The sequence below is a fragment of the Limulus polyphemus genome, unplaced genomic scaffold (genome assembly GCF_000517525.1).
Source record: "Limulus polyphemus unplaced genomic scaffold, Limulus_polyphemus-2.1.2 Scaffold1400, whole genome shotgun sequence".
NCBI lineage: Eukaryota > Metazoa > Arthropoda > Merostomata > Xiphosura > Limulidae > Limulus > Limulus polyphemus.
The window spans coordinates 224,818-239,719 of record NW_013667010.1 but is presented as its reverse complement, the minus strand read 5'-3'; the positions used below and the strand labels follow the sequence as shown (position 1 = coordinate 239,719).

The 14,902-nt window shown below is 32.7% G+C and overlaps 1 long non-coding RNA gene across 1 annotated transcript in view; it reads right to left on the bottom strand.

The window, feature by feature from the left end:
• Nucleotides 1-6: 6 nt before the first annotated feature.
• Nucleotides 7-14,902, bottom strand: part of LOC111086757 — a 26,803-nt gene continuing 11,907 nt past the window's right edge. Inside the window, exons 2-3 of the long non-coding RNA XR_002611482.1 lie at nucleotides 7,029-7,078; nucleotides 7-844 (exon numbers count right to left, since the gene is read on the bottom strand). This is a non-coding gene — a long non-coding RNA (uncharacterized LOC111086757). The remainder of the gene's footprint in view (nucleotides 845-7,028; nucleotides 7,079-14,902) is intronic.

Genomic DNA, 14,902 nt, shown 5'->3' with positions numbered 1-14,902 from the left:
TCCTAGTCAGTAGATATGTGATATACATATGACACTTTTCTGTGATTATTCCTAGTCAGTAGATATGTGATATACATATGACACTTTTCTGTGATTATTCCTAGTCAGTAGATATGTGATATACATATGACACTTTTCTGTGATTAGTCGTAGTCAGTAGATATGTGATATACATATGACACTTTTCTGTGATTAATCCTAGTCAGTTGATATGTGATATACATATGACACTTTTCTCTGATTAATCCTAGTCAGTAGATATGTGATATACATATGACACTTTTCTGTGATTAATCCTAGTCAGTTGATATGTGATATACATGTCACATTTTCTGTGATTAGATATTTCATTCCACTGACCCTTCCGGATCGCAGTACAACAGCTAGCAGTGGAAATGTTCATGTATTTGTAAATGTTCAAAACGGAAGTAGCAATTACAGCTGCACGCGCAGCGCAGCCACGAATGATGAGGCCATTCCACTCTTGGGTACAAGTGTAAGTCCTCAAAGACTGGGGGACAGCCTATATAAATAAAATACCTTAAGCTGGTTATGACTCGTTACCGAAGCACGTTCTGTCGATTTATTAAACAGTTCGGCACAGAAAAAAAAAATCATGGAAAAAAAAACACCAAGGGCAAACGTGAAAAGAGTCAAAGATCAACTAATCCTCTGATGACTGACAAAAACTTCTGCAGCAGGCTCCCGAGTTGACAGCCAGCTTCAAACGCGCCATTACTACCTAAAATTATGTGGCACATAGTAAGGGCAATTGGTCTGGAGCAGCGTTCCTGCCGGTTCAGCTTTACTGAGCTGCGTCATCAACAGGAAGGGGAGCCAGGAACTGTGGAAGAGAAAGGGGAGAGATAATGACAGCAAACTAGGCATTGTGTCTGTCAACTCATTGTAGCTACTTGTCCTGAAGATAATCAAAGCATACCAGAAAGTACAGTGGGTTTTCAAGAGACTTCATATTTTTTTACTGTATGCGAACATTTACTCATTTGTAGCAATAACTGGTTTTCATTATGGCACCGTGGCTCTATTAATTCTATGTAGCAGGTTAGCATTACAATATCACTAAAATGATGCTGTAATTATCCGAATTTTCTCGAAAAAATGCTTTCTAAACTGTCTACTTCTTTGGTGTTTCTAAATGAGTTATTTTATTTGAGACAAGTACTTATTCAAAAAATGTTGTGAAGTTTTGTTTTCTTAAATAGCGTCAAGTTCTGTATAGCAGAATGTATGGCAGTAAAGGTCTATCTGTCTGTCTGTTCGTTTGTCCCACCATCTCCCTATGTTTCTATATATATTTATTGGCATTACTTGTTATTTTCATTAACTTATGAAACTGCTGGAAATCATTTCAAATGTACACACTATAGAAAATGCTATGATCTTTTGTGGTTGTTATTTCTTGTGATAGAACTTACTTAATTCAAGGTAAAACGGTATAATCACTTCATATAAGATTAATAAGTTCTTCGGGTTCGGATATTAAACAGTAGTATGTCACTGACACCATAAAAATAAAACGGTCAGCTGAAGCCGATCTTTGGGAGCACTATTGGTCATAGATTAGTGTTCCTACAAGAAAATTGTCCCAAAAAGTGTCATTTATTTATCAAAATTCAAGTTTGAAGCACCTTTGTTGTGTTTTTTTTTTTAGTTAAGCACAAAGCTACACACTGGGCTATCTGTGCTCTGCCCACCACGGGTATCGAAACCCGGATTCTAGTGTTGTAAGTCCGCAGACATACCGCTGTGCTACTGAGGGCTCTTTGTTGTGGAAAAAGACTTAGTGCATGTTTTCCTAAGTATCGTATAGATGTCGTGATGTTACTAGAATTGCAAATATGTTCTCATACTTTCACTGTTATTGTTATTAACTTATTTATTTGTTCAAATACCAGTTTTACATGGAAGTGGGTTATGATTTTAAGAGCTAGTTAAGAATGATGTTCAAAGTAGTAATTTTCTTACCTTCTTTTTCCATTGTTCCCACTTACCATTAAATGAACTCACAAAATCTCCCGATATAGGGCATTTTTATCCTTTCCCTCACACAGAAACTCCGATATAATATCTAGTTTTGATGAAATATATCTGGTCACTTTATTATATAAAATAGAGTGAAAATAAAGTGTTTTAAAAGCAGGTTTATCATCATTTAAAATTAAAACTGATATCGATATATTTTGATGATAACATCAAAGACTCAAATTTCGCACAATAGCTATGAATCTACTTATTAAAAAATCAGAAGATTAAAAAATTAGTACTTTAATGGGGTTTTTTCGATTTTATAGGATGTTTATCAATTCAGTCAACAATGTTTAAATTTGATTTTTGTGTTTCATTTTTAAGACTTAATTTAAACATTTTTTTTCAATTGAAGAAGTTCTCCAGTGACACAGCGGTATGTCTGTGGACTTCCAACACTAGAAACTGGGTTTTGATACTCGCGGTGGACAGAGCACAGATAGCCCATTGTGCAGCTTTGTGCTTAGCTACAAACAAAAACAACTGAAGAAGCTAAAGTGTGCATTTTACCTACCTTATTGTCTGCAGAATTTTAGTTTTAAAATGCTATTAATGAATATATTTTACATTTAACGGGCATTTATATGTACACTGTAATTTTTGTTTTATTGATGAAACTTAAAAAGTTGCTTTAAATATTTCTTTTACTGAGAAATAGTTTATGCGGTTTCAACTTAACCACTGATGCTAATTCTAAACTTCTCTTTTACAAACCACAAAACTTAAGTTTTCATAAAGTGCGGTACATTTTCAACTGAAGCATTTTGAAACTATTAAAACTGATGCATTTTAAAAACAGTGGCTATACGTATGGCAATTGTCTCCAGCCCTGTATGTATAGGGGGTCAGAAGATCTACTGAAAATGATACAAGATATACATAACAAATATATATATAATAACACGAAAAACTTAATGATAATGTAATATTGAATCAAAACACTAATTTAATCTGGTTTTATTTTCACATTCAATATGTTGGTAAGGAGAGAGATTTTGATTCTTTCAGAAACGACTTTAATTATTACATAATAAGAATAAAAAATTTAAAATACTGTAGTAAACAACATTTAAAAAATAATAATATACCAACTGTCATTAAAACAATAGTGAGGTACAAAGTAACATACAATTACAACAGGCGAGAAACTTTCAGTTACATTTCCAACAATAAGATTGGCTTAATACAATAAGCGTGAATATGAAAGTTCAATTATTTTATCAATAATTTACCCACATTATGAGTTGAAAATAAAAGACCTTGTAACGTTTTGTTAGAATTTAAGAATAGATCAGATGATGTTAAGAACTAAAAAGAAAAAAGCAATGTTCACTTCCAACCAACTATAATAGCTCTTTTTTGTGAGTAGGCATGTAAGAGAAGCTTCAAATAATGGTAGCTATTATTGGATTGCAATCATTTCAACATTCTCTTGTCTTTTATTATTTTAAAAAAATATTTTGATATTAGATTATCAGGCAACAGATGGAGGACCGAGGAATAAAGAAAAAGAGATTATTGTGTGTTTACGACTGGGAGGAGGGTTAGTGATTAGGAGAAGGTAGGGGGGGGAGAGGCAGAGAACAATCTTTATATAGGGTTTTTCAAATAATAATGATAATTTTGATCGGCCACAAGGATCATAAGAAAACCTTAAATGTAAGACTTTTACTTCTTGTGTGATTATAGAACAATTACTACCTTTCACGAATAAATTGTTTCAAAGGAGTCGTCTACTTTGTTGAAAATGAGTAAGGATATTTATACATTCTTTATTAACTAGTTTGTTTGTAGCTTTCCTTATATAAGCTATACTTTGTACTCTGATGCGTTCTGGTCGTTTGTGTACCTCCTTCATTATTATCCTCACACAATAACAGTTCTTTGTAAATACACAATCTAGGACTTAATATCAGAAAATTGAGCACGTTTTCTGCAACCAAAACACCAGTCACGCATAGGACGACACCAAATATGCTCTTCTCAGGTTCATTCATTCCTTTAACAAACAAGAAAGTATGACAAATTTTTAGTGAAGTTTAAATAGCACGAACATTAGGATTGCTTCACGGTTAATATTTTTTTTGTAGTTAATCATCAGCCACATTGTTCTTATCTTTAAATAATCTTCACAAGACAATTAGTTTTCATTACGGCTTCTTATTCACACGGATTAACTTCATTTTAAATACAACCTATTTGAATTTCGGGGCAAAATAAACAGTTCAGTTGAAACTCGGGGTTTATTAGCCCTCCATTTACCGATTTGTTTCGCTACCAGTGAAATTGTATGTTTCTTCCCGTTACAACGCTAATGTAATGAACTTACAAAAAAACTGTTTAAATTAGTTGGATAAATTACAACACTGATGGTAGTTTTGCCTATACTTTGGGGTGAGTATGATTCCAATGCTATTAAGGACGCTGTGAGTACAAAACCATTGTGTACAACAAACAAATAAAAAGGTTATCAGCCATATAATTAAGCTTTGTAGCGGATTTATTATTATATATTTGTTTTAATATTGATGTTTGCTTGAATTAGATTTATTTATACAAGTGTACATAACTTATACAGCTAAATATGTATTGCGAAACTCCCGCCTATTCTCCAAAGTTGTAGAAGATTCTCGAGTGCAAGAATCAACAATATATGTATGTACATAAACGCTTAATGTAGCTTTGTATTGTTACATAATATGAATTTTCGAGAAACTCTCCACACGCCTATAAATATAACCAACGCGACGTGCCAAAAACGAGTATATATTATTAGTTTGCTATAATTAGTGTGCTATAAACTTCGAAAGTTATAACTGTGATTGTTATAATGCGTATCAATCGAAAGAATTCAGATATTTGACCAGGAACCTTTACAAAGTTCGAACATTACAAATCATTTAACTTCAGTGGATTCTCATCGGACATAAGTATGTTTACGAAAACATTATATAACTTCACGGTGGAAAACTCGGCGTGTGTGGCTGGTGAATAACGAAAGACAAAGCTGGCTAGCTCTCCGTTAACCAAATTGTACCTACATCAACTCGTAATTAACTCGCTCATCGTGAATCCTCGATAAGATATCAAGGAAGTTTCAGACTAGAAAGAAGACTTTATATTGCTTGTAAGTTTGTAAAATGTTTGCACATAAATCATTGTGTGTAATGACTATTTGTAATAACTGTTATTGTAAATTGTATTGTTGTTTGTATATTAAAACATATTTGCATTAAAAAAGAAAACTGTGTGTATCAATCTTGGTGGCAAATATCATAAATTGGAGATATATCGGTATATATTTAACTACTAAATTTAAATTATCATTTAGCTCGTTTTCAGACCATTCGAAATTATCATACTTAACAGCTTGTACACTGAAAAACATTTCAACAGTCCCTCTCAATTCCACCGTTTAATTTTAGTAAAATATGTATAAATAATACTACTCACGAATTTTAAAAGCCTCGTTCTATTTTTTGAAGTATATATAGCCTTTATTCTGTGGTTTTAATAAGTTGTTATTTTCAACCTATTCTCCTCCTCCTTTATCAGGCGAATCTAATTTCTGATCATCAGCCAGGATCTATACTTAGAAAAATCGTTTAAAGCAACTATGCACATCAGGTTTTTGATTTCTATTTGGATTTGCGCAATGATAACTACAACGAAAAAACATGTAGCTTTATCTTATACATTTATGTTATTTTATAACTATTGTTCACCTTACCGTTTCATGATATTAATAGACTGAAGCAAAATTTAGAATTTTAAAGATATTACAAGGTAACCCCTACGACCATTTACACATAGAATGTTGCCACGTGTTCTAATAGACGGCAACCTCTAAGCCTTTTTACTACCCTCAAATATATTTATCACTCCTGTTTAAAATTCAACTCTTTATGATCTTGATACTTAATGATATAAAAGGTAACAGAGCTATAAAAGGTTGCTGGATTCATAATAATAATGTATTGTTACTTAGATCATTTTACGTTGCATATCAGTATCAGTTTTGAAACTCAACACAATATACAGAGCTCTGATTGAGACTTTACGTAAAGTCTGAAACACAATGGAACAAAGTATCACAACGGATGTTTAAAGATATCGTCTCTAAAACCTCACGATGAAGCTAGAGGTTATCACGCGTTTACCCGAAGCCATCACGACCGGCTCGAGCTTTTCCGCTCGAGAATTGTTCAGAAGCTCTCTTGACGTTTGGTCGTCGTGACAGTTGAGCGCTTATTTCTGCACGCGCTCTTTTTTACTGATACGTTGTTGAATAGCGTGTTGTAATGGTTTTACCTAACACCTCAACTGATATAGTGTCGTTTACAAAAGAAGCTTCTTTATTTGTATTACGAAAATACTGTAAAATAGGAAGTCTTGTAAGTTTTAAAACCAATGAATCGTAGATTATCAAGCTCTTTTAAAAAGACTTTTGGAGGTACAAAGATCTGAATTAACAGTCTAATCAACTCTTTCAAGATAAATACCTAAGTATAGCAGACTTATAAGTGTTTGGAGACTCTTAAAAAGGATAAAAAAATTAGAATTTACATACCTTTGAAAATATAATTTCACACTTTGAAAAATAAGTTTTTCAGATAATGAGAGCCTCTCATCCACGCAAAGAAATAGTTCAACAAACTTACTACAATTTTTTTAAAGTTCGACTTGGGGTATCACCGAACTATTAACTAACAGTAATGTTTTTCTGGTGCCTTAAATACGAATGAAAAACTTAACTAACATCATGAACAGATTGACTAAAAGTGCATAATATACTGAACAGATGTAATAAAACTCTCTTAACAACAGTGAACAAATAATGTGAAATTGTCTAACAATGAACAATCATAAATGTATGGGCACCTTATTTGCTAGTTAAGAGTGATCGTTAAAGTTAAAACAATGACTTTGCATGATAATTATACACAAATCGTTATTCTCTATTCAGGGGGATATTACGTTACCTGGTCAAATTTTGGGGAACTTTCCCCCACTGTCCTCCCGGTTCCGCAGCCTGTGATAAAATTGAAACAAATATTTTTTTTGTAATCCCTTCTGTAAATCGTTTAACAGATAATGTATTATCAAAATTCTAGGTAAAAAAAAAAAAACATAATTTTTTTGCATCAGCCTGCTTCATTTTGTTTCGCTTCCTATCTTTGAACGGTATTAACTTATTTTAAGGCAAGGATTCTGTTGATCTTATTGTGTATTTTCTATGTTAATCAAATGAATTATTGATTCAGCATGTTTATTAAACAAATTCATGGTCGTATAAATGATCAGTGGTGTATTTAAATGTTACAATTATATAAAAAACGGGAACTAAAATGAACTTTGTTTCCGTTTCAGTCTTGTTACCGATAAAACTTCAAACATTATGATGCAGGCAGTGAAACACACAAATTGTTTCAAATGCTTAGGAACGAAGTAATTAAAAAACAACATAAAGTGGTTTAACGTTATCAAGATGTTAGTTATAATAATTTATCTTCTCTCCCCCCCCCCTCCGCTGATTTAATTTACTTTTGTAACACGTTTCCTTTCTTCTGACTTCGTAATTACTCTTGTTTTCCTATAAACATAAATAAGTACTTATCTATATCTTTTCTGATGTGTATGTATGTGCTGTGTATATATATATATACTTAAATAGATGTAGACAAGTGAAGATAAAAAAAGAATAAAGCTTAAATTTCTTCGTCGACTCTTCGCACGATCAGGAAATGACTGTAATTTAACGAGTAATGGAATATGAGTGTTCATTAGATATCGTGCAAGAGGGAATGCATCAGACACCATCAGATAAAATTCAGCAGCATTGCGTTCATTTTCATACACTCAAATTAATCGAAAGTAGATGTTGTAGTTGTAACTGAAAGTTTGGTCTAAACCTGCAGTATGCTGTGGTCATAACGTTTGTTATTTTTTGTACATATATTCTAAATAACATTCTGAATCATTTGCCACAACGATAATTCTCATACCTTATTTAATTTCTTATTTTTTCTCATAATTTTGTTTAATTTTGAACTTGTGCATTAAAAATTAATAACTTCTGATTAAAAGTAAACTAGCTGTATAGGTCAGAACTAAAAAGTAACCTATAGATTAATGAAGTTAATTCCATCAAGAGGCAATTTAGTGACTCCAGCCAAGGTGGAATCTCTTTACTGAGGCATATACACAGGACTGGACTTGTGGCCAAATCTAGGGTATTGTCACAACTGTTCCAAATGCTGGAATATTGCTGTTCTAATGTTTCTGAACATATCTAAACATTCTTACAATACGCTTGGGTATTGTCACAACTGTTCCAAATGCTTGGATGTTGCTGTTCTAATGTTTCTGAACATATCTAAACATTCTTACAATACGCTGGGGTATTGTCACAACTGTTGCAAATGCTGGAATGTTGCTGTTCTAATGTTTCTGAACATATCTAAACATTCTTACAATACGCTGGGGTATTGTCACAACTGTTCCAAATGCTGGAATGTTGCTGTTCTAATGTTTCTGAACAATTCTAAACATTCTTACAATACGCTGAAAACAGCAGCTTGATATCTATTTTACCTTAAGAGAAATAATAAGTCAAAAATAGTATAATTATTGTTCTTCTTCTAACTGTTGAAGAGGCAAAACATATAGAAAACAAAGGAGGACGGGCACGAAACAAAATTCCACTGGTAGATATTAATCTCGTTTGGGGAATGTTGTTGGTTTGACAACTGTAGAACACATATTAGGATATTATGAATATCTGTTTTTTATTATAACTTTAATGGTGAATTGCTCTCCACAGGTATTAGATTAAACTGATAAATTAATGGCCTAGGGTCTTATGGAAATTTTGAGAAATTGTAATGGCGTAGTAAATGTAATAAAAAAGATATGACAATTTTCAAGGAAAATTATTTAACATTTTTAAACATAAAAATGATAGATAGTAAAAATACTGCTGTTTTGATCATTTGTTTTCTTGCTCTTTTCCAGAATGCTTAAGTGGACTAACGCAGTTTGTTCGGGTTTTAATAAAGATATATATAATGTTAATTTATTTTACAAAATAGTTGTGCTAATATACAGTAAATGTAATTAAAAAATATGACCATTTTCTAAGAAAGTTATTTAACATTTTTAAACATAAAAATGACCACAGTTTGTTTAATAGAACTCATTAGCTTCTACGTACAAAATATCTTGGTGTATAAACTACTATTTCATGAAGTGTAAACTTTACATCTTCCTAACACCTATAAATAATAGAAGCAGGTGATATTGGTTACAGAAACATTAGTGGTATTTGATCAAATTATTTTACAGATATAAAACTAGCTAAGTTAGAACAAAAAGGTCAGTCATATAAAGATATATATATATATATAAAGAACCTAGTTATATGGGAAGGAAAGCCGTGTAAAGATGTAATGTAAAAGTGGGCAAGTTAAACAAGATAAAAATGGGGAAAACTTGGTCTCCCCCTTTTACATTCGTGTTGCTTCTTGTTCCAGTTGTAATAAAAAAAGAGAGCAATTACTCCTCAATTTATTCTTGTTTAGCTTGCCCATTTTTGCATTACATCTTTACATGGTTTACCCTCCTATACAACTTATCTCTTATTATTATTATATCAAGCTTCACATTGCTGACCGCTTTATAATTATTTGGTTGTTTTTCTGCATAAAACGTTTTGATCAGATAAACTGACAAGAAATACTTAACGTCATAAAATAATACACAGGATATCAAAAACTTATCATGATTAGCATGTACCGGATCTTCTGTTAGGTTCTTTCGCCGTTAATGATAATGTGGGAATTAATGTCAATAATAACTCACGAGGTTCGGCCAGTTTAGGAGTTTTGGGTTAGTTCTAAACCCGTATAATAAGCTAACGGAGCAAAATCATCTTCGTAAGTGTAAAATATAAATAGTAATATTCAAACTTATTTTATACATTATACTAGTAATATTAATGAACCTTTAAAGAAGAATTGAGTATTTAGTTAGTATTTATCAATAATGTGTGTAATTATACTGTACTAGTATAATATTAATCATTATATATATATATATTTATATGTACATATCCAACTGATCACGTATAAAGAAGCCATTCGTGTTTTACCGATTTCCCAATCACACACACAAAATAGGTTTTGTTTGTTTGTTTTAATTTATGCACAAAGCTACACAATGGACTATGTGTGCTCTGCCCACTATGAGTATCGAAACCCGGTTTCTAGCGTTGTAAGTCCGCAGACATACCGCTGTGCCACTGGGGGGGGGGGGCAAAACATATATATATGTGTATCTGAAAAAAAAATTAACATATTTTTGAAACAAGATAGACATTTATCTGAAGAGAGATTGACATATTTTTGGAGGAAGATAAGCTATCATTCAAAGGAAGATTGATATGTTTATGAAGATATACAATTAAGTATCTAAAGGAAGGGCGGGAGGAACATGAAGTGCATAAAGTAAACCACTAGTGTTTATATGTGTTATAAGTAGGCTATATTCTATTATTTCTTTATTGTTACTTTCATTAACAGCGTTGTTTAGAATCTTTAATAAATCTATTTTTATTCATTTTATTGACACAATTATATTATATAATTATTTTACATTGTTAGCTTAGTATACAGTGTTAGAGTTTATCTAAATCTCCTAAGATGGCCGAATCTCGTGAGATATTGGGATTACGTCCAAAAATATCGCTAACTACAAGGTTATACAAGTGATGAAACAATGCAATCTAATCATTATAAATAAAAACTTAAAAACAGTATGTATATTGAATTAGCTATATTCATTACAGGATTGAATTTTAGTTCTGATCTATGTGGGTAAACTGTCTTTGATCAAAATGTAGTTTAATTTCCATAAACTTAGAGCTTAAAGCTCCCAGTTTTTGTTACTGATTGGAGAAAAAAAATCTTTCTTAAATCGATTGTCATCCTATCTTTAAACTATATCATTTGCTTATTCTTACCGAGGTGAAATGAGAGATATTATTATCTACATAGGAAGTCGGCTATGTGAGACGTGGTATGCTATATAAAAGTTAGGTCAACAGACATGTGACATTCTATATAAATAATCAGCTAACAAAACCTGGAATACTAAATATTGGGTTGGTTAATTAACTGCTGATATTCTATAGAGGGAGAGGTAGCACGTACTGGTATATGTAAGGAATCAGATGACAGGTATGAATATATATATGTGTGCTTGTATTAGATTAATATACAGCATTCAAAATAATTATTAAAACAATTAATAAAATGGGTATAATAGGTAAATATTATCGTGTTGTTCTCCCTTTACTGTATGAAAACTAACTACGATAGAGTACAGTCACATTTAATAGTATACAGTAAGGACTGGTTGTCATCTAACCAATCAGACAATGCCGTTCCAGTATAATTTCTATAAAAGATAAGGTATTTCTAAAAGTAGTGCTGTGAATTTATTCACGGCTTCCAGGATAAAAATTGCACATGACAAACATGTAGAAATACAAGTTTTGGCTCGTGAGGGCTGCGACATACAGTCAAGTGGGGCGAAGTTTCATGTTTCAGTGGTGGCTGTATGGAAACTCTGAAGAGGACACGTGAAACTAGTAGAGTTGAGGTAGAAAACCCAAACTCTTCAAAAATTATGTTAAATAACTCGGAGTATGCTCTTTACGTAATATACGACAATCAAGTAAAGATCTAGCTATAATTACTGGTGTACATTACCCCCAGAACAGCAAAATACCTATTAGCACAAAGTGATTAGGTTAAAATAGACACCAGACTTCAAACAATGGAACAAAAAATTGGAAGAGGGTGCTTTTACAGATTAATCCAAATCCACATTGTTTGACAACAATTAATTCGATGGCAGAGAGAAGAAAGACATCACGATCAAACTACGTTTACAGTGAAGCATGATATGGGACCAGAAAAAAATATGAACTGTATTTCAACCAGTGATATTCGAGACCTAACAAAATTGGTGGCACCGTGACTGCTGATAGGTAAAATTAAATTCTTATCCATCATGTCATTCCCTCAGGAACAAGACTTGTCTTCCAGCAAGACAATGATCTCAAACATGCAGCAAATGAGGTAACGATACCTGAAAGAGAAAAAAGGGACAGACAGAACTTTAGAAACCATGGCTTGGTTTCACTAAGTTCCAATATGAGTATTATTAAAACTATATAGGCTTATATAGAAAAATTAGAGGCTCAAACGACAAAGAACTTGGCTGAATTGTAAGGAGAAATATAGTACGTATCGAACAATGTTTTACAATCATTGATTCATAGCATAAAACCAGTTGTACTGTTAAATTGTGATATTTCTAGGTTGAATAACATAAATACTTTTAGTAAAATTATGTGCAACAATTTAACTTATTAACGATAGAAATAGAACGTAATTAATACGAATGATACAGAAAAGAACAAAATTTGAAAAGTGAGTACTTTCTCGAGTATTAACTACATGTATTCATTTGATTAAACAAATTAATCTCCGTGTAAGCGTGAACCATATATATAATTCAAAGTGTAGTTCATGCAAATCTAAGCTCGTGCGTCGAAATCTGCTACAACTACAAAACAGTTTCCTGTGCATTAATTACATTTAGTTAGGGTTTACTTTCATTGTGGTGTGGTATCAGATGTGAATTTTTAATCATTTTCTAAATTTTGTTATTAAAAATTGAAATTTTATAGTTTGATTATAATTTTTCCACTAGTGCCTACATATATATAACCACAACGTAAGGTTTGTTTGTTTGTTTTTGAATTTCGCGCAAAGCTACAAGAAGACTATCTGCGCTAGCCATTCCTAATTTAGCAGTGTAAGACTAGAGGGAAGGCAGCTAGTCATCACCACCCACCGCCGACTCTTGGCTATTCTTTTACCAACGAATAGTGGGATTGACCGTCACATTATAACGCCCCCACGGCTGAAAGGGCGAGCATGTTTGGTGGGACGGGGATTCGAACCTGCGACCCACAGATTGCGAGTCGAGTGCCTTAACCACCTGGCCATGCCGGGCCCACAACGTAAGGAATTACCAACTTTTAGCCAGCAATCAAGTGTGACTGTTTTCGTCACTCCAATGATTTTAGTGTCCAGCAAGTTACACTTTGAGGGTCACTACCCAGACGTGTACTGGTCGGGAGTCAGGAGGATGAGCCATGGAAATGAATATGAACCTGAATAGTCCAACTAAGTGTGATATAATAACTTCAATACAACACAATGCTTCCTGTCACATTTGTTTTTTTACCGACACATGGTGGCGAAGATAAGTGATTGTGTAAGTTTTAGTTGTTCCTGTAATTAGTAATATTCAGAACATTTGTACTTACTTTATTGTCTACTGTTCAGGCACGGACCACCGACATCGGGTGACCTTTCCATGCAGAGATTCATCGTCACTAGAGTGCCAGTTACAACTGCATTTACCAATCTGTTTAAAGCTGATTATAATTCTATTTTCAAGTCTGGATTTATTTATTTGTTTATTCTACAAAACGAATCTTTATTTATTTGTGTGATTCTTCGACCCTAAACAGTTGTAATTGTCATCTGTTTCGCGTTTTACGAATGATTGTAATAAAAGTACTGATTGCTGTTTGTAAACAAGTGTGGTTGTTTTGATTTTCATTTAACTTCAAAGTTTAAAATCTAAAAATTCACCCAGCCAAATTCTGGAACGCTGGGTTATTGCAGATAGTATTTATTATAAAAGTGGAAAAAAATGGCTTACTCTTATCCTAAATTAATTTATGTCGAGTGTTTGTTTGTTCGTAAACTCCTCCCATAGTTATGAACTTAGCAGGACCAAACTTGCCAGGCATGCCCCTCCTTCAAGGGAGGAAGGAAGGACAAAAACGCTCCCACGCAACATAATAAGTGTCTAGCAGTAGGTTTTTAGGGTCAATGAATTCGAATCTGGAATCGGGTTTTGTGCTCCTGGATTCCGCGGGATCTAGGGGGGGGGTCAATTTTGAAACTGTGTTCATACCCCCAACTTACAAGCTATGGAAATTATACCTCTATGGAACTCTTCTCCAGGTTGCTACAACAGCCAAATTCTTGGGCCTAAACTACGATTAAGCTAAACTGGACTAAATATGTAAACAAAATTAGAAACAAAATCTGACGTACGACGTCTGAATGGCAACAATTGAAAAAATACTCAAAATCTATAAAACATACATATGTCCAGTGTTAAAGTATACCTGCTCAGCGTGATTAAATGTAACCAAATCACAAATAAACAAGCTACAGATAATCAAAATTCAATAATAACAATAGCATACAAAGTTTCTAGATTCACAAACACAGCCTTCCTACACAATTATGCAAACATTTTTGTGTTGTTAGACAGATTTCAAAACATATCAATAGATTACTTCCAGAAAAAATTTAAAAATACTTCACTAAGAACTCTGAAAAACTTTATCATACATGATGAAGATAGAACTAAGTACCTCCCACCACTAATACATGATAAAGATAGAACTAAGTACCTATCACCACTAATACATGATGAAGATAGAACTAAGTACCTATCACCACTAATACATGATAAAGATAGAACTAAGTACCTATCACCACTAATACATGATGAAGATAGAACTAAGTACCTCCCACCACTAATACATGATAAAGATAGAACTAAGTACCTATCACCACTAATACATGATGAAGATAGAACTAAGTACCTATCACCACTAATACATGATGAAGATAGAACTAAGTACCTCCCACCACTAATACATGATGAAGATAGAACTAAGTACCTATCACCACTAATA